Raw genomic sequence first — 24669 nt, 5'->3', positions numbered from 1 at the left:
TTTTGGCACTATCCTGAATGTTTTTAATTTTCTCAAAGTGCCTGACAACATTGAGTAACAAAGCATTGCACCATCGCAGCATTGCACCATTATGTATTATTCTATATCAATGCAGGGACATCACTGATACATCATAGCAACAAGATTTTTAACAATAACCATTCAGAGCACCAATCAGCATCAAAAGTATTGAGAATAAAGACTAATATTACAGGCCAGGCACCATGGCTCAGGTCTTTAATCCCAGCACTTTGGGAGTTCAAGGTGGGTGGATCACGAGGTGAGGAGATTGAGACCATCCTGGCCCACATGGTGAGACCCTGTCTCTACTAAAAATACAAAAATTAGCCAGGCATTGTAGCATGCGCCTGTAGTCCCAGCTACTTAGGAGGCTGAAGCAGGAGATTGCTTGAACCGGGAGACAGACTTTGCGGTGAGCTGAGATTGTGCCACTACACTCCAGGCTGGGTGACAGAGTGAGACTCAGTCTCAAAAAAAAAAAAAAGAAAGACAAATATGATATATAAAAACTCGAGTTTACCCATCTGTCTTTAAGATTTTGATTTCTGCACAACCATATGCATGATCTCATGGCAGGCCCAATTATCAGTAATTATAATGCTTACATAATCAAAATCATAAATTATCTTTGTTGGTACAATTAAAAATGAATAATTTTCTGAGCTTATGCAATTTTTTTTAGTTCTGATTTTCTCTTCTTTTCTATCAGTTATTTGTGCACTGGAGATTTCAGCTCTTTACAGGGTGCTACAATCCTGTTTATTTTAGTCTTCTCTCTCCTACTGATTTTTCTTCTCTTTAATTCATTTCCGCGCCAATCATAAAAGAATTGCTGTAGCACTGAGAATTGTCATTTTAAAAGTCTCTAAGAGCAAAATTAATAATGCAAAATGAATTTTTGATTTTACAAGAGTATATGGGAATTTAGATCAAATTAATTTTCCCATCCCAATTTCCTGCTTCTTCATATATATATATATATATATATATATACACAATTTAAGTTCTGGGGTACATGTGCAGATTTGCTTCTTTACCATCTCCCCCCTTTTCTTTCTATAATTATTTTTTACAATGTTTTCCTGTCTTTGTTTTTATAATATCTAGATAAACTTTTTAATGTTTTCCATGTTACTGTGGACACTTTTAGTATGGCTTTTTGTTTCTTTGGTGTATTTAGTTACATTTACACTGTTTGCATGAGCTACATGTTTTCAGTCTTCATATATACTTGTCAATAAGGTGAGCAATATTCAGGGATATTTCAATAGGCAACTATTTAATGATTATAAATTTATTCACATTTCAGTAAATATTTTTCAAGTGATCAAACAGGACTTTTTGTTTATTTTTTTTATTTAAATGTGGCAAAATAAGCTAGAGAATCTCTGTTACTAGATACTGAACAGAGATACTGAACATTCTATTAAAATAGAATAAGTTGATATATAGCTCCTGTCTTCAGAAAAACAAAATGGCATTTTTATCTCACATAAATTTAGGATGAAATTTTAAAACAGTCTTTTGACTAAGACCTTCTGGGTATTTTTTTAATTTTCATATACATCTAAAATAAGTTTTTTGAGTTAGACTCAGTTTATATAGCTTGCTCGTTAGACTTTTTTTTTCATCCTCAGACTCTCAACAGTACACATTTCTGACAAGCTGTTCAATGGTTCAATGGATTTTATTTTTCTACCATCAACTTTCTATATCTAACTAAAGTATTAATATTTCTACATTTAGTGAAATAGCACATATGAATTAAAATATTTCTAAGCATTAAATCTAATTGTATTTTGACTTGTTTTGATATATTTTTGTCTCAGATGATGTATTTAATTAATTCATTTTATCCTCTCAACCCGCAGTTTTGTTAGGTAGCCACATTTTTACCATAAAAACTAGACCAGATTAAGGATTTGACCTAAACTTATACTAATACTCTTGAGTAAATGCAGGATTGGGGATAGAATTCAGGTCTTTTGACTTCTAACACTTTTTTTTTTCCATTGCACTACAGAAGCTGTAAGGTCATAACAATGACCTTTATAGAGTGAATAAAATATTTTCCTAGAAATACACGTAACAACCCTACTTGATAAATAGTTTATATCCCAAATGAATATATTTTTTCCAATCATGCTTTGCAAACTCATGTTTGCAAACTTAATTTGAAAACTATTTCCTGATTGTCACAGCAGGTAATTCTTGGCAAATAAGAAATCATATTTACTGAGATTAATTATTTTGCACAATATATGTTGTTATAGCAATATCAAAATCATTTAAAACATACCAATATTGTATTAATAGAAAAGTTGTTAATATCTCATTAATTCCTTTTTTAGTTTATGTTCTTTTTTATGTTAGAAGCAGCATTCGTTTTCTAAAGTAGAATGCCAGAGCACAGAACACACAGTACAAGTTTGTTAAATTATTAAAACATATGCAAGAAATTATTGCCATTGCATAATCTTGAGGAGGATACCTCTACAGTATGTCTTGATCTAAGAACCTGAAGATGTGTTAATGAAATTATTAGAATAAGATCTATCTCAAAAGTTTCTTATTTTGTGAATGGCTTTTACTTTTAATTAAATAATACTAAAATCCACAACAGCTGTCTGGCAACAGTGTCACCAGAGCTTCTTTTATGTTAGAGATACCATCTACCTCCCTCTGCATCTTATCTAGATAGATATACTCTTTCTTGATTTTCTTCTTCACTCTCTTGCAGAGAACAAACAAAAATTACACCTAAATTAAAGATCCCTGGTGAAAGGGAAGAGGAGTTGCTACTAGGAGTTTTCCCTGTAAAGCTGTAAAAACAGTAATCTACATTCAGTATTTGTTTGCTTAGTTCATCAAGATTAGTTCATCAAGATATTTACCATAAAAACACATTTTTGAAAAAAAATTGGGTAAAATTGTGTATCACAGTAAAATCTTTCATGAACTGGGTTGGTCCTAAAAACGTCTGTAGTAAGCGATGTGTTTGGTTAGATTCAGCTAAACAGACACCCATACATTAAGATTGCATTGTCATTCTGACAGGAAGAAGGCCTCAGTAGTTGCAGTGCGTGCATTTACTAATATAAGGACCCTTCCTTGTAGTGACAAAAACAAGATTGTACCAATCAAATATGACTCAAATGGAGTAATTCCCTACATTGCAGACGAAAGAGCAGAGTCTTTTCGGGTGTTTGCTAAAATTGACAAAATTTGAAGCTTTTTATGTAAAAGTTCTTCTCCCGAATATTTTAAACTAGTATGTTAGTTATTTCCTAGAATGAATAATTATTTTTTTTTATATTTTGAAATCATTTTACTTACTACTTATATTATTTGAACAAATATGTTTTTCTCATCCAGTATTAAATTGAAAAGAACATTTAAAATAAGATTGTTGGAATAAACGTTATACGTAAGAATTTGTTGCTAATAAGACATTCTTTGGCAACAGCCATATCCAGCTAACTTTTACAATAATTTTTTAAGGGATTAGATTTAGGGGTTAATCTTTAGAATTATTTTTAAAATGTAAATTATATTTTAGGCTGTATTTTTGTGATTTTTAAGTGAAAAAAATAAAATATAGTTGTCTTGTTTATGCTATAGATAGCTTAATGACCACTGAACAAATGATTATATTGCCAGTTGATCTGTCAACTATGGTTACTATGATAGTGAAATAAAGAGGATAGTTTTACTTGATACCTAAGATGATCCAAGCAGTTGTTTTTACATCACCTAAATTATGGCTGTATTATTTCATTTTTTAAGAAAATTAATAAAATATAAAATAATACATTTAAAGATCTGTCAAAGTTTTAAAATATAAGATAGACCCTTCTTTTTTGCCTTCTTACACCTGAATGTACTTAGAGTGATTGTTAGGTGATCTTGGAATATTTATTTTTGAAATTTTTGTATATATAGCAGTTCTGAACAGTAAATAATATGTGTAAAAGAATTAACCAAAAATGAAAGAACTGGCATTTTCATATGGATACATATTTTGTTTAAACTAAATAAAATAACACAGATTTATTTAAGTCAGGAATATATTATGTTGCTGATCATTTTTAAAGTATATTTAGTTCAATTGTCTACTTTGTTTTTAAGCACACTTGTTTAAGTTTTTGCCTTTCAGGTATACTGCACTGTTATATGGACATAATGTTTTAGAATAATCTCTGTTGTAGTTTCTAATTTTCACTGCATAACAAATTTGAAACCAATGTTGAATTTCTCATTGAGAGTACATTATTTGCCTGCAGTTTTGAATATAATTCATCTCTTTCTTTACTTATAGACTGTGAGCTCCCTGTGGACAAGGATGTTATTTTAGTTATAACGGCTTTAATAGCTAGCAAAGTGCCAGGCATAGAGTGTTCCTTTATTGAAATGAATTGATGGATGTCGATTATTGAAATGCTACTACATTATTCTATGATGCAGGTTGAATATATATGAGAGTAATTCTCTAGTTAATTTTCAAACTAAGACATAGAAAACAAAACACCTGTAGCATTTTCTTTATTTAAAATTGAAACTTTGTTTTGAATCATTTTATTGTCAGTCAGACATTCTATGCAATATTGAAATATGCAGCAGCTAAACTTTATGGTATGTATTAAATAGTTTTATTTTCTTTTCAAAATCAGAAATGCTCTCTTTAAGCTTCCTGGAAATGTCGACAATCATTTTAATGACCAAAGGTGCTACTTAGTTTTCAACATTTACCTTGATCATAAGTGCTTCTATCTGCTGAGCTTTATTTATTCTGCTTTGCAGAAAGTTTGGTGGGAAGGATGCAATAAAATCAGAATAACTCTTTTGTCTGAATTATGCAGCTTAACCCAGTCCATGTTCCTCTGTACTCTATTCTTATTGTATTTTAGTTAATATTTCTTACTGCTCACTAATTTTTATTGCAGGTCTGTGCTGTTTCTTAGAAAGTACATGCATATATATTTCTATAATCTTAAGAAAAAATATGTATTGCTTATTAAATTAAAATTAAAATGAAAAATGTCTATGTTAAATTTTCAAAATGAAATCTATACTACATTTTCTTGAGGACCATTCAATGCTGTTACTGCATGCTCATCAAAACATAATTTCCCACACTGGACCAAATTAAGGGCATTTCTTTTGTCTGAATGTACATAAATGTCAATGGAAGTCAGACACAGCCAAAAATACAATGAATTCCTAAGGGCTAAAATGAATTTCTACTGTTGTTGTTATTGTTTTCATGAGTATACACTTTAATAGATTTACACAGAGGTAACAAACACAGTTCAAAAAGATTACATCAGTGGCATCACGGAAGATCCTCTCAAACCCTTCCCAGTCTACTCATCTTTTCTGGACTGCTCTAAAAAAAGCAGACCATTTTTTAGAGCAGGTTTATGTTACAGCAAAATTGAAAGTCCAGGGATTTTCCATATATCCCTTGCCCTGACACATGCATAGCCTCCCTAATTATCAAAATCACTCCCCATCCCGGCCCCTTGAGTGGTAAATGTGTCACAGTTGATGAACGTGTACTGACACATCATTATTACTCAAAGTCGATAGTTTTTACATTAGGGCTCACTCTTGACCTGGTACAGTAGTTTCAGTGCACTAAAACTCTGCACTCCAATATTCACCACAATCCCTTAAACCCTGGTAACTACTGATTATTTTACTATCTTCACAGTTTTGACTCTTTTTCAATGTCATTTAGTTAGAATCACATTGAATGTAGTCCTTTCAGCTGGCTTCTTCACTTAAGAATACGCCTTTAAGTTCCCTTCATGTATTTTCATGGTTTCAAAGCTCTGTTTTTTCTAAAGCTGAGTAATATTCCATTGTCTAGATGTTCGATTTATTTATTAACCTACTGAAGGACATCTTGGTTGCTTCCAACTTATGGCAATTACTAATAGAGCTACTTATAAACATCATTGTGCAGGTTTTGTTTGGACATAAGTTTTTAACTCCTTTTCATAAATACCAAGGAGTGTGATTGCTGGATTGTATGGTGAGAGTATGTTTGGTTCTATAAAAAACCATCAAGCTGTCTTTCGAAGTGGCTGTACCATTTTGCATTCCCACCAGCTTTAAATGAGACTTTCTGTTACATCCTCACCAGCATTTGGTACTATCAGTGCTCTGGATTTTGGCCATTCTAACAGGTGTGTAGTATCTCGTTGCTGTTTACTTCCCTGCTGATATGTGATGTAGAACATCTTTTCACATGTGGATTTGCTATCTGTATATCTTCTTGGGTGGGGTGTTAGTCTAGAGCTTTGATTAGTTTTTAAATTGGGTTGTTCATTTTCTTACTGTTTTAAGAGTTCTCTGTATATTTGGGATAACAGTCTTTTATCAGATATGTCCTTTCCCAATATTTTCTTCCAGCCTGTGGCATTTCTTCTCATTCTCCTGACAGGTTTTTTTGTTTGTTTGTTTTGTTTTGTTTTTTGTGAGGCAGAATATTTTAATTCTATGAAGTACAGCTTGTCAATTCTTTCTTTCATGGTTTGTGCCTTTGGTTTGGCATCTAAAAAGGCACTGCCAAACCCACAGTCGTCTAGATTTTCTCTTCTGTTTTCTTCCAGGAGTTTTATATGTTTTTGTTGTTTACATTTGGGATACACTTCCAATTAATTTTTGTGAAAGATGTAGGTCTCTAATATCTTTTTTTGTCGCTGTTTTTACATGTGGGTGTTCAGTTGTTTCAGCACCATTTGTTGAAAAGACTAGTATTCCATTGCTTCCATTGTCAAAGGTCAATTGACTATGTTTATATAGGTCTATTTCTGTACTCTCTATTCTGTTTCCTTGATCTGTTTGTCTGTCCTTTTGCCAATACCACACTGTTTGGGTTACTGAGACTTTATAGTGAGTCTTGAAGTCAGATAGTGTCAGTCTTGCAACTTTATTCTTCTTCATTATTGCATTGGCTATTCTGGGCTTTGCCTCTTCATTTAAACTTTAGAAGTAGTTCGTTTATAGCCACAAAATAACTGGCTAGGATTTTGCATCAAGTTGCAACATTCTCTTTTAGCTCCCCAAAGTTCATTATTATCCACTTTCTGAAGCCTATTTCTGTCAATTCAGCCATTTTAGCCTCAGCCTAGTTCTGTGCCTTTGCTCGGGAGGTGTTGAGGTAATTTGGGGGAGAGAAGACATTCTAGCTTTTTGGGTTTTCAGTGTTTTTACATTGATTTCTTCTCATCTTTGTGGGCTCATCTACTTTCTATGAGGTTGCTGACCTTTGATTGGGGTTTTTGTGAGATCTTTTGTGTTGTCGTTTTTTCTGTTCGTTCATTTGTTTTTTTTAACAGTCAGGCCACTCTACCTTAGAGCTGCTGCAATTTGCTGGGGGTTCACTCCAGGCCTTAGTTGCCTTGGTGTCTCTGGGTCCCAGCTAAAGCAGAGTTAACAGAGAAATTTATAGCACTAAATTCCCATATCAGAAAACTAGAAGATCTCAAATCAACACCCTAACATTACATCTAAAAGAACTAGAAAAGCAAAGGCAAAGAAATCCAAAAGCCAGCAGAAAACAAGAAATAATTAAGATCAGAGCCGAATTGAATGAGATAGAGGCATGAAAAACCCTTCAAAAATCAATGAATCTAGGGAATGTTTTGTTGCAAATATTAATAAAATAGACTGCTATCTATATTAATAAAGAAAAGAGAAGAATCAAATAGACACAATAAAAAACGATAAAGGGAATATCATCACTGACACTATGGAAATACAAAATACCATCAGAAAACTATAAACACCTCTATGCAAGTAAACTAGAAAATCTAGAAGATATGGATAAATTCCTAGACACATACACCCTCCCAAGACTAAACCGGGAAGACGCTGAATCCCTGAATAGACCAATAACAAATTCTGAAAATGCGGCAGGATTAAATAGCCTACCAACCAAAAAAAGCCGAGGACCAGATGGATTCTACCAGATGTACAAAGAGGAGCTAGTAACATTTCTTCTGAAACCATTCAAAACAATTGAAAAGGAGGGAATCATCTTTAACTAAATTTTATGAGGCCAGCGTCATCCTGATGCCAAAACCTGGCAGAGATGCAGTAATAATAAAAAAAGAAAACTTCAGGCCAATATCCCTGATGAAGATTGATGCAAAAATTCTTAATAAAATGCTGTCAAACCAATTTCAGCAGCACATCAAAAAGCTTATCCACCACGATCAAGTTGGCTTCATTCTTGGGATGCAAGGCTGGTTCAACATACACAAATTAATAAACGTATTTCATCATACAGAACTAAAGACAAAAACCACGTGATTATCTCAATAGACATGGAAAAGGCTTTTGATTAAATTTAACATATTTTCATGTTAAAAACTCTCAATAAGCTAGGTATTGATGGAGCATATTTCAAACTAATAAGAGCCATTTATGACAGAACCACAGCCAATGTGATACTGAATGGGAAAAAGCTAGACACATTCCCTTTGAAAACCAGCATAAGACAAGGATTCCCTCTTTTCCCACTCTATTCAACTTAGTATTGAAGTTCTGGTCAGGGTGGTCAGGTAAGAAAAAGAAATAAAGGTATTCAAATAGGACGAGAGAAAATCAAATTTCTGTTTGCAGACAACCTGATCTTATACCTAGAAAACCCCATTGTCTCAGCCTCAAAACTCCTTAGGCTGATAAGCAGCTTCAGCAGAGTCTCAGGATACAAATCAATGTGCAAAAATCACAAGTATTCCTATACACCAACAATAGACAAGCAGAGAGCCAAATCATGAATGAACTCTCATTCATAATTGCTATAAAGAGAATAAAATACCTCGGAATACAACTAACAAGCAATATGAAGAACATTTTCAAGGAGAACTACAAACCACTGCTCAAGGAAATAGTAGAGGACACAAACAAATGGATACACATTCCATGCTCATGGATAGGAAGAATCAATATCATGAAAATGGCCATATTGCCCAAAGTAATTTATAGATTCAATGTGATTCCCATTAAACTACCTTTGACATTCTTCAAATAATTAGATAGACAACTACTTTAAAATTCATATGAAATCAAAAAAGATCCTGTAAATCCAAGACAATCCTAAGCAAAAACAACAAAGCTGGAGGCATCATACTACCTGATTTCAAATGATACTACAAGACTATGGTAACCAAAACAGTCACATAGACCAATAAAACAGAATAGAGATCTCAGAAATAATACCACACATCTACAAATATCTAATCTTTAACAAACCTGGAAAAAACAAGCAGTGGGAAAGGATTCCCTATTTAATAAATGGTGCTGGAAAAACTGGCTAGCCATATGCAGAAAATTGAAACTGGACCCCTTCCTTAAACCTTATATCAAAATTAACTCAAGATGGATTAAAGATTTAAATGTAAAGCCCAAATCTATAAAAAACCCTTGAAGAAAATCCATGCAATGCCACTCAGGACTTAGGTACAGAAAAAAAATTTCATGACAAAAATATCAAAAGCAATGCCAACAAAAGGAAAAATTGACAAATGAGATCTAATTAAAGAGTTTCTGTATAACAAAAGAAGCTATCATCAGCATGAACAGACAACCTACAGAATGGGGAAAAATTTTTGCGATCTACCCATCTGACAAAGGCCTAATATCCAGAATCCACAGAAACTTAAATTTATAAGACAACACCATTAAAATGTTATCATAGGACATGAACAGACACTTCTCAAAAGAAGAGATTTATGTGGCCAAGAAACATGTAAGACCTCGACATCACTGATCATTAGAGAAATGCAAATCCAAGCCTCAGTGACATACTATCTTGCGCCAGTCAAAATAATGACTACTAAAAGGTCAAGAAATAACAGGTGCTGGCAAGGCTATGGAGAAATCGGAATGCTTTTACACTGGTGGTGGGAATGTAAATTAGTTCAACCATTGTGGAAGAGAGTTTGGCAATTCCTCAAGGATCTAGAACCAGAAATACCATTTTACCCAGCAGTCCCATTACTGGGTATAAATTTAAATGAATATAAGTTATTCTATTATAAAGATACATGCACATGTATGTTTATTTCAGCACTATTCACAATAGCAAAGACATGGAATCAACCCAAATGCACAGCAATGATAGACTGAATAAAGAAAACATGGTACATATATACCATGAAATACCTTGTAGACATAAAAAGGAATGAGATAATGTTCTTTACAGGGACATGGCTGGAGCTGGAAGCCATTATCTTCAGCAAGCCAGCACAAGAACAGAAAACCAAACACTGCATGTACTCATTCGCATGTGGGATCTGAACAGTAAGAATGCATGAACACAGGGAGAGGAGCAACATGCACTGAGGGCTGTTGGGTGGGTAGTGGGAGGGAGATCAGAAGGATAAGTAGCTAATGCATGTGGGGCTTAATAACTAGGTGATGGGTTGATAAGTGTTCCAAACCACCATGGCACACGTTTACCTGTGTAACAAACCTGCATATCCTGCACATGTATTCCAGGACTTAAAATAAAATTAAAAGAAAAATGTATATCTATGTATGTACATGCACAGATAATCAAATACATTGTTGCCATTATTATTTTAAATAAACTGTTGTCTTTTAGGCAAATTAAGAATAAGAAAAATGTTTTTAAATTTACTTTCACTTATTCTCAGATGTTTTTCCTTTGTTTCTGTAGATCCAAATTTATGATTTATATAATTTTTCTGCTTTCTAAAGAACTTCTTTTAACATTTCTTACAAAGGAAGTCTACTGGTAACTAACCCCCTCAATTTTTGTTTGTCTGAGAAACTTTATATTTCTCCTTCACTTTTGAAAGTTAATTTCACAGGATCCTAAGTTGGTGAGGTTTTTCTCTTTCAACACATTAAATATTTCACTGTGCTGTCTTCTTGCTTACATGGTTCCTGAGACATTAGATTCAATTATTATCTTTGCTTTTCTAATAAGTAAGGTGTTTTCCCCTCTGACTTCTTTCAGGATTTTTTTAATCTATAATTTTCTGTACTTTAAAAATTAGATGCCTATATGTAGCTTTTCTGGTGCTTATCCTGCTTGGTGTTCTTTGAAATTCCTCCATCTGTGGTTCCATGTCTGACATCAAATAGGAGAAATTTCTAGTGACTATTGTTTCAAACATTGCTTCTGTTACTTTCTCTCTTTCTTCTCCTCCTGGTATTCCCATTACACATATGTTTTACCTTTATACTTGTCCCACAGTTCATTGATATTCTGCGGTATTCTCAGTCTCTCTCTCTTTTTTTTTTTTTTTGTGCTTTGCTTTTTAGTTTTTAAAGTTTCTATTGAGATATCCTCAAGCTCAGAGAATCTGTTCCCAGCCATTTCCAACCTACTAAAAAGCCTGCCAAAAGCTGTGTTCATTTCTGTTACAGTGTTCTTGATCTCTAGCATTTCTTTTTGATTCTTTCTTAGAATTTGCATCACCCTGCTTATATTGACTCCTCAGTTCTTGGTTCTTGTAGATTGTTACTTTATCAATTAAAGCCAGTTACATATTAATCATTGTTGCTTTATATTTGCAGTATTATAATTCCAACATCCTTTCCTTATTTGAGTCTGGCTTTGATGTCTGCATTTTCTTTAAATTGTGCTTTTTGTTTTATTTTGTTTTTTGCCTTTTATTGTGTCTTGTATGTTTTTCCTGATATTCAGACATGAAGAACTGGGTAAAAGAAATAGATGTAAAAAGGCCTTTAGTAATGCAGTGGTAAGGTCTAGGGGAGGGAGAACATTCTATAGTTGTCTACTTATGTCTCAGTCTTTAGTGAGCCTGTGTGTCTAGACTGTGAACTTTACCTGCTTCTGGATCTCCTTTTCTCCCCTTCTGTGGGACAGGATGGCTAGAGCTGGCTGAGTTGGTATTTCCCTTTTCTGGGGTCACTTAGACTTGGCTACAACTCCAGACGGTTAAATAGTTACTTCTTTTTAAGAACTGAATGCTCTAGGGTATTTCTAAATGGTTCATTTTCCCCTCCCCCTGCCGGAAACATGAAGTATTTCTCTGATATTCACCTGGTAGAGCTTGTTGAGGTAGGTCTTACGAAAGTGTGGTAGCCTCTGATGGCTGGGTCCCCCAGAGTAGTTACCTCTCAGATTTGTCCTCATTGAGCCTCTAGCAATTCAAGTGCAGTTCAGGTTTGCTACCCTCACAGTGGCATTACAGGACAGGGCTTCTGATCCAGACTTTAAGAAAGGGTTTCTGGATCTCACACAAGAAACTATTTAGGGTGAGTTCACTGTGCAAAGTGAAAGCAAGTTTATTAAGAAAGTAAAGGAATAAAAAAATGGCTATTCCCAGGTCCACTGGTTACCCATTTTTATGGTTATTTCTGATATGCTAAACAAGTGGTGGATTACTTATGCCTCCCCTTTTTAGACCATATAGGGTAACTTCCTGACGTGGCCATAGCATTTCTTAATTGTCATGGAGCTGGTGGGAGTGCAGCAGTCAGGGTAATCAGAGGTCACTCTTGTGGCCATTTTGGTTTTGGTGGGTTTTGGCCAGCTTCTTTGCTGCAACCTGTTATATTAGCAAGGTCATTATGACCTGTATTTTGTGCTGATCTTCTATCTTATTCTGTGACTTAGAATGCCTTAACCGTTCTGGAATGCAGTACAGTAGGTTTCAGTCGCATGTTACCCAGTTCTATTTAAGATGGAGTCGTTCTGTTTACACACCTTTGACAGTGGTTCTTGCAGAGATTATTACTCATGGTTTTCCGCTTCCGTAAATTGTGATTATCTGTATTTATCTGTTGGTCTCTCCATCTGAGCAAGAGGGCAGTAGCTTGCCCCCTAACCTTCACTTCTTATGGAGCTAAGAAGAGCTATGATTTTTGGTTTGTTCAGTTTTTTACTTGTGGTTAGAACAAAGCAGTGACTTCCAAGCTTTTCGACGCTGGGCCAGAAACTGAACTCACCCCATCTTTTTAAAAAAAATTGCTCCTAAATTGGAGCTGATCTTCTAATCATTATTTTTAATGCAGATATATTATTTAACATTTTTATTTTTGTCTTGAACTTTTATCACACAGTTTATTTCAAGATAGTGATTAAGACTACATTTTTTGAATAATGAGAAAAGGAAATGGTTCTGAAATTTCTCAACCTGGAAATTGTTGGTCATCATAATGGGAAGACTTACGTGCTTGCATTTAAAGTACATACTAATGGGGCATTGATAATCAATCTGTGCCAGCCTCACCTATTAACCAAACTATCTTGATGCAGTTCTATTTTGAGTGATATTAATTATGTAACATTCTATTAATAGATAAAGAACATTTTACAATGTGGAAATTAGAGAATCTATTGTGGAAAAATGATATCTGTACAGCAAAGAGAGCTTGAGAAATATTAAGTAACAGATTTATATTTGATTTGATACAAATTAATAGACTTATCTTAAAAATTTGATGGAAAATTAAATGTCAAGCACTTAAAACTCTATTTCACTTATAATAAGCAATATACATTAGCCATTATTATCTATTACAAGATCCTCCCTCTCAAATATAATTTACCTCATGAAGCCATTAACCCATGTCAGTAAATTAAAATTACATATGAAGTTCCCTAATATCTCAATTTTACTTTAATATAAATCATTGCTATCAAATAAAGGATTTCACAAGGAATGTAGTACTGCAAATAAGTAAGTTACGTAGCATAGTACTCTTATATTAACACAAACCATCTAATCAACATATTTGAATCACTAGTTTACTATTGTAGTAATTTGGAATGCATTCAGAAATACAAAACCAAATTGCAGTGGCCTATGCAAATAAGTTTTTTCCCCCTCATGTAGCAAGAAATTCAGAAATGGCTACCTAAGAGCTGTTTCAAGTCTGAGTGATGCCATCAGAGACCGAGAGTCTTTCTGACTTTCTGCTTTGCCAGTATTAGTACTGACAAATGGTTTCACTTTATCACCTCATGACTGCTGCACTTCCTGCCATCACATTCACATTTCAGGCAGGATGACTGGAAAAGTGCAAAGGATGCAGTGCGGAGGGGCCAAGGGGTTGTGCCAATTGAATGTGACCCTTCAATCATTAAAGTAGGGGCTTTCTCTGAAGCCCATTTTAGGAGCTTCCCAATGCCATCTCACTAGCCAGAACTGGCTGGGTGACCATATGACCACTCCTAACAGTTCAGCAGTGATTATTCCCTGAAGCTTCAGTAGACTCTGTCCACCCTGAGCTCAAGGGCCATTTCTCTATTTCTAAAAAATTAGTAACAATGAGAGAAGATCAAATAGGCCATGCGTGATGGCTCACACCCATAATCCCAGCACTTTGGGAGGCCGAGGCGGGCAGATCACCTGAGGCCAGGAGTTTGAGACCAGCCTGGCCGACGTAGTGAAATCCTTTCTTTACTAAAAATACAAAATAAGCCAGGCATAGTTGTGAGTGCCTGTAATCCCAGCCACTTGGGTGGCTGAGGCAGGAGAATCACTTGAACCCAGGAGATGGAGATTTCAGTGAGCTAATATTGTGTCATTGCACTCCAGCCTGAATGAGAAAAGTGAAATTCTGTCTCATAGAAAACATGAGAGAGAGAGAAGGTCAGGTAAATACTAGGTGTCTGTCATGATGTGGAACTTGACATAAGCTACAAAGATTAGCTTAATATATATAAATGGATTTCACCCAGTATGTAAAATTAGGTAAAAAACATAATGTAATATAGCTTTCATTTAAAAGGCTATTAAGTCAAAATAAAAAATATTTTTCTCATGTATTTTCTCCTAGACAGGGAGAAAGCAAGTGTGTTTGTGTGTGCATGTGTGTTTTTTTAGGGGCAGGGCCTGGTGGGCATGGGGGAGTTGCATGTTGTGTTCAGAGGTTTTCTGCACACCAATTTGGCCAAATGCACAAGTGGTATTGGTAGGGAGGTATACTATGACAAATGAATAAAAAATATTAAAAGCACATAAATAGCTACATAAACTGTAAAACTTAGTTTATGCATTTGACAAATCTATTTGAGTACTTATAATTGTAGATGATTTAAATGCTGAGTTTACAGCAGTAAACAAAATAGTAAAACATTTAGAACACAGAGTTTTCTAGTGGAGAAAACAATAAAAAAGTTAGCTATTAAATATGTTAGATAACAAGGGCTAAGAAAAATAACAGATCAAGGAAGGGGGATAAAGAGGTTGCAATTTTAGATAGAATGGAAAATGTAAATTAGGTGATATTTGCATATAAAAATAAAGGAGGTGAAGAAACAAGCCATGAAGATTTCTGAAGAAGGAACATCCTGAGCAAAGAAAACAGTAAGTACAAAAGCTCTGAGCCAGGAGTATGTCTGACATGTTCAAGAAAGGGTAAGCTGTTCAGCAGGGTTCAAACAGAGATAGGGCTGGAGAAAGCAGCAGATGAATTCTTAGAGGGAATTAGGGACCAGTTTTAGGAACTTACTGATCAGATAATCGACTTTAACTTGTACACAAAGAGAAAGTAGCATCGATTTACGGTTATTTTTCATAAAGATAGGAAAGAAAAACAAGAAAAATGTCACAAATCAACAGGACTCCACCATCTTCACATACATTACCACACTCCACCTGTGTGTAGTCTCTGATCTAATTCACATAGGTCTTCAGTCTATTTTTTATATCTAATCTGCTAGTTCTTTGTATCCTGTAACTATTCCATATCTAATATTTTACTTAATTTTCCCCCATGACTATTTAACTTTCATGTTCTAGCTAGATCCTTACCAAATTACCACCACACTTCCAAATATTTGATGATTTTTTTTGTTTTGTTTTGTAAAGGAAAAAGATCAATATCAAGAGCATGGTATTAAAATTACTCATTAGCTATCACTACTTAGCTTTCCAGACTTATTTCTTAATAAATCCTTTTATCTTTCTAAAACTTAAGACACATGGGTCTCTTTATTTTCATAAATCTGCTTTTTTTTTTTTTACTCATGCTATTTCATAAGCCTCTACTGCTTTTTCCCATTTCTTGACCTGACGAACTTCTACTTACTAAGGTTTGGTCAATGATTTTCAGCTATTGATTTTTGCAATAAGATTTAAAATGGAAGCTCGACATTTAATTCTGAAATTTTGAATAAAATTATCATAGGCTCAGAACGATAATCTACATTTGCATTTGAAATAGGGAAAATCATGTAAACACAACAGAAACCAAAATTCCTTCTTGATAAAATGTAGAATTGCTATGTGCAAAATGCTGTGAGACTATTTGCTCTTTGCTCCTCATCAAATGTCCCTTCTCCTCCTGCAAACTTCTGTCTTATCATCCATTAACATATAAATCAATTTTCATCCTCTCCTAGCAAATAACCTCCCTCTCCTTGCTAAGTATCTCCATAGGTTTTGCCCTTTGTCTGATCACTAAATTCTAAATTTACAATGCTATTTTGACCAGAGTTGCTTGCTATTCAGCCCCCTAGTGGATGAAACATGTAATTTTTATGGTAAGGTGCACAGAACAGTGGGGAAGTGCTTAATCAGAGCACTTAATTGTAAGATATAGGGAGCATTGTAAGACACAGAGAACATTTTATTTGCTCTTGCTTAATACAGTTTTAGTTTATTCTAAAATATGCTATAACTTCCTTGACAGCAAGAATTATGCTTTCATCCTAAAAAAAATTTCAATAAAGTGCAGAGAATGCACTAGATGACTGTTCATCCTCACTGATTCTCTTTGAAATTTACTGAAGCCTCAACTTAGTTTACAGTGTAGAAAATTAACAGCAAAATTATATAGGATTGCCTTTCATTTAACTAGCAATATAAATTAAATAAACATCTATAAAATGTAAAAAATCAACTCTAGGCATAATTTATAAGTACACACTCTTCCTTTTTTGATAGCAAAGGCACCCAAGTTAGATAAGTAAAAGAAAGAAATTTCTTTCTCAGAAATGACTTCACACGCCACTTGATTCAAGGATCTCAAATTAAGTCTTTAGGACTGAGTCTTTTTCCATTGCTTAGTATCAATTTCCTCTGTACAAGTTACATTCTAAGATTTCTTATAGCTACAAAATGTTTGTCAGTTGTTCCAGGCCTGCATACAATCATAGCCTCAAGTCTAGCAAAACAGAAAGCATGTCCTCCTGGTGGCACTTCACAAGCCTCAGAATTCTGCTTCAAGGTAGTTGGTCAACCCTATTTGGAGTGTGGATGGAGGATATTTTCCTGAAGGAAATTAGAGATTTCATGCCAGAGAGTAAGAGATGCTGAGTTGAGAGGCAAAATGGCTACTATACATTGAAACAACAAAATGATGACAGTAAGTTACTATGTTTCTATTGATTCTATTTCTTCATTTCTAATTTGCTTTAATTGAGATAACTTATGCCTCATAGATTTAAATTAAAAACAATTGTCATTATCATCATATCAAGCTTCTTTACTTCTATGTGAAAGGCACTATATTAAAATTATGTCTTCTCTTTACCCTAAGTTAAGATGAATGCAATCACTTTCTATTTTAAATAATAACTAAATACAAAGCATAATTATATTCACTATCACCAAGTCAAACTTTTATATTTTACTTTTCAAGTTAATTATAAGAAAATCTATTTAAAGCCATTTTCCCCATTTTTCTCTTCACAGAATTGTCTTCATAAATATTGTTTACATGACTTTTATTTTAAAATTAGAAAGGCAATCTTAAATTTGGTGTTAATTTTATGTAATATTAGCTTGAAGTTCTAGCAAATTAAAATTAAATTGAAACCATAATTATATGATACCAATCATTTGAAACTATTTTAAGAAAAATATATGTCAAGTTGTATATTTACATTAGGAAAATAGTGTAATGATACATATTTCTCTAAAGTTCTAATAATTATCTCACAGAATTTTTATATAACATATTAGCTAAAGAATACTTTTTAAAAACTAGTATGAGAAAAAGTCCAAATATATGATGAATAAAGCAAAGCATAATAGATACGGTCATCCTCACACTCACACACCCAGCCATGCACCGCATGTTGACATTTTGGTTAACAAGAGATTGCATAACAATGGCGGTCCCATAACATTATAACAGAACTGCCCTATATAGGAGTACCATTTCTTTTTAATCTTTCATGCCATATTTTTACTATACCTTTTCTATGTTTAGATGTAAAAATACTTACCATTGTGTTACAATTGCCTACAGTGTTCAATACAGTAGCATTCTGTACAATTTTGTAGCCTAGGAGCAATAGGCTTTACATATAGTCTAGAAGTGTAGTAGGCTATACCACCTGGGTTTGTGTAAGTACATTCTATGATGTTCATACAGTGTTGAAGTTGCCTAATAACACATTCCTCAGAACATACTCCCATTGCTAAGCGACACATACCTCTATTATAAAAACCTGAAATTCTTAGCAATTGTATTGACCGTTATTATTGCAAATGGTTGGGACCCAATTCAATCCATCTTAATACACACACACACACACACACACACACACACACACACACGCACACACGTATATATGCAAGATAGTAGTGTACTTCACAGAAATAAAGGAAGAACTGTAAGCCTCAGGACATCTATGGCATATTGAAACTCGGCATTCTCAGGATAGTCTCTGCTGTCTCTTATCTCTGCTTTACTCTGTATGCAGGCTTAGTCCTTCTGTCTGTGTGACAGGTAAATATATTCTGAGCCTATATCCCTGCAACTCTATATCCATAGAAGAAAGAGATATTCACTGTCCTCTAAACACGCACGTGTACATAATAGCTCCAACTCCAACACATACACATGTTCTAGTTAAAAAGCCAGAGGAGTGATTCTTATTGCCCCTTCTTGGATTATTATGCCTACCCCTGGACCAACATCTTCAAGCCAGCTTATAGATTATGATCTCTCAACTTGGGTCACATGCCACCCTTGGGGGCAGAGGCCAGGTGTGGTTATCAGAAAGGATGAGGAGATCTACTGGGTGAAGATGTTAAGTACTACAATAACCAAAGAAAAAGATTGGTTAGAATAATTTGAACAATTACTCTAATTCTTTATTTTTGTCTCCGTCTGGGTCAGAGATATAAAAAAATTATGTAAGTACATGCAAGCTCTGGCATTAAGGAGGGCCAATTTGAAAAAGTTTTCAAAATTGTCAATCTCTTCAAATATTTAGTTGCAATTTCAAATTACATTGAACAAGAGCTTAATATTTTTATGCTTAGCAAAAGTGACCATGGGTTTGTAAAGATTTTGAAAATTAGTGTAACAGAACTTATTTTGTTCTATTGACAATACCCAAACCCTGAAATTGATCCCAAAGTCGTGCTTGGAAATGAATATGGTAAATGTCAACAAATAAATAAGAATTAACTTTCCACATATGTGCCATACCATATCTAGGGAATATTTAGTAAGTCTTTAGGATATTTCTTGATAAACTCTAATTTCTAATTGAACTTGAGATAACATCTTCAATCTCCTCTTGATTATCCTTATCACATTGCCACCTAAAGAGATAGGAAGCACAATATTAGCAACACTCCTGACAGAGATATATGTCAGACAATTTTACCCTTTGGTCATAGTTCATTCCACTGGGGACTGGCTAAATACACTGAATACTAATACAAACAATACTCAGAAACATATATCTGGAGCTTGTTATGAGCTGGACTCTGTTACATTCCATACATTGCCTAATTTAATACTTGGCCCCATCCTTTGAAATAGGTTTCATCATGCCCATATTACAGTTGAGAATACTGCAGCTCAGAAACATTAAAAAAAAATTTTCCCAGGATCATATAATAGCAAATGAAAAGAGCCAAAATGGGGATCCATTTCTGGTTCTCAATCCCAACATGTTGCCAGGAATAGGGTAGACACTCAAAACATGAATTGAGCCTAATTAACACTTCAGCATGAGGAATGTGTGACAGCAAGATAAGAATAAACATATCATCTCTCATTAAATTGTCATTCAAGTAAATAAACTATAATATTCTTTTTATCCCATCCCATCTCATTTTATTTTTCATATTTTAAATTTAAAAAATATTGGATAATCATTTTATTTAAAGTCATTTTAATGGTAACAAGAAACACTGGGGACTGCTTGAGGTGATGAAGGTAAGATGAGTTGTGGGTTGGAAATTCACCCATGGGGTTCTGTGTTCACCTACATTGGTGATGGGATCATTAACATACCAAACCTCAATGACACGCAATTTACCCGTGTAACAAACAACACATGTGCCTTCTGCACCTAAAATAAAAGTAGAAAAAAAAGTCATCTTAACATTATGATCAGTTGGAAAGCACATGTCTCCAGAATGAGGCAGAATTCCTTAAAAGTGTAAAGCTATTGACTATCACATCATCTCTTCCGTGCACTCTGCTACCATTAATGGTAGCATAAGGTCACATTAGCCTCTTAGATGTACATATCACACTGTTAATTACAATCAAGGAAACCTAATTCATCTTCTTGTAGGATTCTATTAAACCACATCTTCTTCATTTATACAGATGCTGCAGGTTTTCGGACACAATTATAGAATTTTACATTTTTTTCTATGACAAATATGAAATGTTAAGTTCAATTTATTCCAATTCTAACCAATTAAGAATTTCAGGATGCTGATTGCTACCTCCATGATATTAGCCTTCCTTCCTTTTTTTAAACAAAATGATTAAATTTATAGATTAATCCAAAGGAAATATAAATGTAACTTGAAAAAGGGAGAAATTATTATTATCATCTTATCTTTCATCTTCTTATCTCTAATGATGAAATTAATAAGTGGTTATTTAGATAACACCTTTTTCTTTGCCCTCAGAGGAGAGAGAATGATTGAATCTTTTCACCTAGTGGAATTGCCATAAAACATTTCTTCCTGCTGAGGACCTCCTCCCCATCCACCAAAAAGGAAGAAGAAGGAGGGGACACACTGTGGGAGAAAATCTTTATTACTCTAAATCAACAGGATATACCCCGGGGATGGCTGAGGTGAGAGAGAGCAGTAGAGGAGGACATCACCTGTGACTATTTCCCTTTAATCCCTGCTGTACCTCCTGAGGCAGCACAGACAGTTGGGAGTGATTAGGCTTTGTCACATTTTAAAGCTAAGTGAGAAATTAATTAAACTGTAGAGTTGCTGGAAAGCAGCTAAAACAAAATGGAAGATTATTTTCTGTGTGTCCTGAGAAAGAAATGAAGTCCCATCACTTAGAAAGCTAAAGGCGTTTCTCTGAAATCTGCCCTGTGCCTTGCAGTCATACAGGTGGGCACTGAAGCGTGTCTTATGAAAATCATCAGTCTGGCTTGTTATAAGTAAAAATTTATAAAAGTCTGAATGGAAATATTCTATCCTAACTTAAATCACCAAAGCCTACTGCAGGCCATGATAGGAATAGAGATAATGTCAGACTCTCTCAGAGGCCCAAGGGCTGTGCCAGCCTGACTCAGAAACACAGGTGGAAAAATAATCCATGGAATTAGTTTGATAATTGTACTTAAACCTGAGGAGTATATGACAGCTGTCAAGGGGAAGGAGCCAGGAAGGAATCATGTAGGGTAGGGGGAGGTGGCTTATCAACTTTTGAGGTGCCTGGTTTTAAGCTTGGCTAGGGAAAATTATTATGGTTTTTGAAACGCACCCTGAAGAGATAAGATAGAATGTTGGAGAGACATAATCTCGGGGCATAAATAGTGAGGTATTGTCAGTATTTAAAATGAGAGATTTAAAATTCACAAAGTTAGGGATAAGCTTTATTAAACATCACATTAATCTTCTTAATAGCCTGTCTTTTAATGATTATCTGAAGAACTGTTTTAGAACTGATAAATGAAAAGGCAGATGTTTAAGCCTTATTTTAGTTTGAAGATAAAGATAGATCATCTTATTTAAAATGAAAATGAGAGAGCAACTAACCGCTGAGGTAGCCCTATCATATGATGTTTATATTTTAAATTAGTATTTTATTGTATGTATGTATGTATGTATTTTTTTTTTTTTGAGACAAAGTGTTGCTCTGTTGCCCAGACTGAAGTGCAACCTCTGCCTCCTGGGTTCAAGCCATTTTCCTGCCTCAGCTTCCCGATTAGCTGGGATTACGGGTGTGCAGCACCACACTGGGCTAATTTTTGTATTTTAGTTGAGACGGGGTTTCGCCATGTTGGCCAGACTGATCTGGAACTCCTGAACTCAGGTGATCCACTTGCCTTGGCTTCACGAAGTGCTGAGATTACAGGTGTGAGCCACCACAACCAGCCTAAAATTAATATTTTGAATTTGTGTTTTATTAACTTTGAATGTGCAAGAAGAAAATTAAATACCTTGTAGAATTACACATGTGAAAAATAGGTAGCAAGTCCACCTCAGTGAACTGTTGTGATCAGTTACAAATGGTCACCAGTCTACTGGATAGAGTTGTGACTTTTACCCCTGTGTCTTTGGTAAATGTTAAAAAGATATAATGGCATATACCTCCTTATTTTTAGGTGCGATATAAAAAAATATTTTTCTTTGAGTGAAATAAATGCAACAGAGGGAAGTTGCATGGCATGCCAAAATTTGTGAATTGTGGCAGAGCAAGACTTTGAATACTTAGCTTCCTCCCAGTACACAAAATATCCTCAATTGCTTCACTTTTTAGCATATTAGAAAAGAGTAACAGAAACAACATAACATCTAAGCCTAATTAGTAATCCACAGTTGGTAGAAATTCACTATTTGATTTGCTGCCTCAAAGAAAATATTTATGTTCTTTAATGACAGAGAAAAATAGCAGAAAGAAACTAGAATGATCAAGAAGAAAAATATTAGAAAACTATGAGAAAGAATACACAACAGGAAAAATTTTACATCAATTAACTCTTTTGATCTAACAAGAAGCGTTTGTACAGACGGCCCAGAAGAAATTTACCTGTAAGTTCTAGCTTTTAACATCTTTTTAAGGAGTCAAGCATTAATAAGTTAACACTAAATACTAATTTCCTGTGGTAGTCTCCAGGTAATAATTTTAAGAATAATCATCTACTTCTTTAAATAGCAAAATATTATTAAAGGGATTTTCTTTTATAATTTTTAAAACTTCCTCTGCAGTATAAAACTGCTAATTAAAAATTTTTTTATTCTCCAAATTCTTTCCATATCCTATAAATTAGGTGTAAGTGAAAAGCTCAGGGATAAATGTAGTTGTGAAAAAAAAAAAACTGTATCTAATGAGTATATAAGAATTGTCTGACATGAGACATAATGGAATAATAATGATCTATTATTACATTTGTACATGTATAAATAGGTGAAAAGAAATTTTTTTCCCCTATCCTCTGATACTCTACAAATGGGGCCTGCAAATTAGACTGACAAAAGACAGATTAGCAGAAGGAAAAAGACAGAGTTTATTTATGCATACAGCATAGATTTGCAGGAAAGAACTCAGCGATGAGTAACTCGAAAAAGTGGTTTGATTTGAGAGCTTATACACCATCTTAACAAAGAGTGACAAATTTCCGGAGAATTGGTAAGACAAAAGAAAAGGGGTTTGGGCTTCTAGGGGCAGCAAATTGCTTGACTCCTTCATCTCCTGGTTTCTTTCCATTTATTTTCATGCTGGCCTAAATCAGAAAAAGTTGAAATGTTTCATCTTCAGTGCCATGTTGCCAAGTTAAGAAACAACCATGGGAATTATGATGAGTTAGATATTCAGATACTGATACATTGGAAACTGAAAGAATTTGGAAGAGGGTAGATCTATTAATCTTCCAAACTTTTCTTGGACTCATGCACTAACAGAAACAGAAAAGCAAGTTACAGACATAATTTAAAATGACAAAATACTTAAAATGTATTGAAGTTTGAATAACTGCACATTGCTTTAGTCACTAATTATGTTGCAGTTAACAAATGAATCTCAAATCTTGGTGGCTTGTTTTCCACTCATGTGACATATTAGTTGTAGGTTAGCTCTGGCTTTGCTTCGCAAGTCTTTATTTCAGGATTCAGAAAAGAGGAGAGACCCTTTTGAGGACATATTTTTCTTCTGGCAGAGGAAAAGAGCAATGGTGGAGCTAAAAATGGCTCTTTAGGTTCTGCTGAGAAGCAGCATACATCACTTCCCTTCACATTTCAATATTCAAAGCAAGTGCTATGATCAAAACTGATGTTAATGGAGTGGGGACATAAAATCCTCCTAAGGGCATAATTTTGAACAATAATACAACCTGTCGCATAGACACAAAATAATTTCCTATAACAAGTCCAAGTTTCTTTGCTCCTAATTATTACACAGTACAGGCTATTGTTTCTCCTTACAAATAGGTTCCAGAATTCTCCTACTTCTGCTTGCACTGCCACCATCTTTATCCAGGGCACTTTATTTCTTTTTTCAACTATGATAACAGATTCCTAGCTGGTTTCTGCTTTTTGTTCCTGGCCTCTACCTTCAATATACTCTCTAAAACAAAGGCCATCTCCTTTAGATGTAAATAGATTCATGCTAGTGTTTAAAGATTTTTCATCATTTTTCTTTCACTCATAACAAAACCAAAACTCTCTCCTGTGGTGAACAAGATCCTGCATGATGGCTTTTGTTTTTCTCTCTTATCTCCTCCTGTGCTTTTCCACT

General features: G+C 34.3%; 1 protein-coding gene across 2 annotated transcripts in view; it reads left to right on the top strand.

Annotated features, from left to right (window-relative positions):
* SLC16A7 (solute carrier family 16 member 7) overlaps positions 1–24669 on the top strand; it is a 292156-nt gene that overhangs the window by 175860 nt on the left and 91627 nt on the right. The window lies entirely within an intron of this gene.

This window comes from Sapajus apella, unplaced genomic scaffold (genome assembly GCF_009761245.1).
Source record: "Sapajus apella isolate SASKATOON/1434 unplaced genomic scaffold, GSC_monkey_1.0 scaffold2, whole genome shotgun sequence".
In the NCBI taxonomy this organism is placed as follows: domain Eukaryota; kingdom Metazoa; phylum Chordata; class Mammalia; order Primates; family Cebidae; genus Sapajus; species Sapajus apella.
This window is presented reverse-complemented; position numbering and strand designations above follow the sequence as displayed.